Below are 632 nucleotides of genomic sequence, written 5' to 3' on the forward strand. Positions count from 1 at the left end.
CCAAATCATATTCACTCCATGGTTGAATAACAGATTGTGACGGGATTATGCCTTGGTACCATTGTAGGGCAATTTTAGGAGAGCATGGTTCAAATAATTTCATATTTGTTATCACCCAAAGAATCGACCTTCTACTTTTTAAAGAAATTTGTCTAGTACAATGTAATTTCTCTAGGTCCACTGGTCCTAAGTACAATACAGTATCATCTCTCATCTGAGTATCTGCTATGACCTGTCAACCTGTTACCTGCTCACTACAGGTTATTCTCAGTTTATTAAAATCTGATCATGTGAATCATCACAAACTTACAAGTTTTTACATTTTACTAAAAATAAAGAAGACATTTATATTATAAAATATAAATGAACAATGTATAGAACTACTTTTCTTAAAATAACTTTGCTTGCACAGGGAAGATTCAACCAAATCGTTCAGAGAGAAATTTATATAGATCGCATGAAATACAGTACAGATTTTGCTTTCTCTTCATTATAATTTTTTATTTCAGCAAGAAGAGAAATATAGTTTTTTCCTGGCTTAGCACAAAATACCATGAAGAATTAAGATCACTTTGTATAAATTGAGCTAAAAGGCTCATTTACTTAAGATAGCCAGGTAACCACAAAAAATT

The sequence above is a fragment of the Propithecus coquereli genome, unplaced genomic scaffold (genome assembly GCF_000956105.1).
Source record: "Propithecus coquereli isolate 6110/MARCELLA unplaced genomic scaffold, Pcoq_1.0 Scaffold23, whole genome shotgun sequence".
Taxonomy (NCBI): Eukaryota; Metazoa; Chordata; class Mammalia; order Primates; family Indriidae; genus Propithecus; species Propithecus coquereli.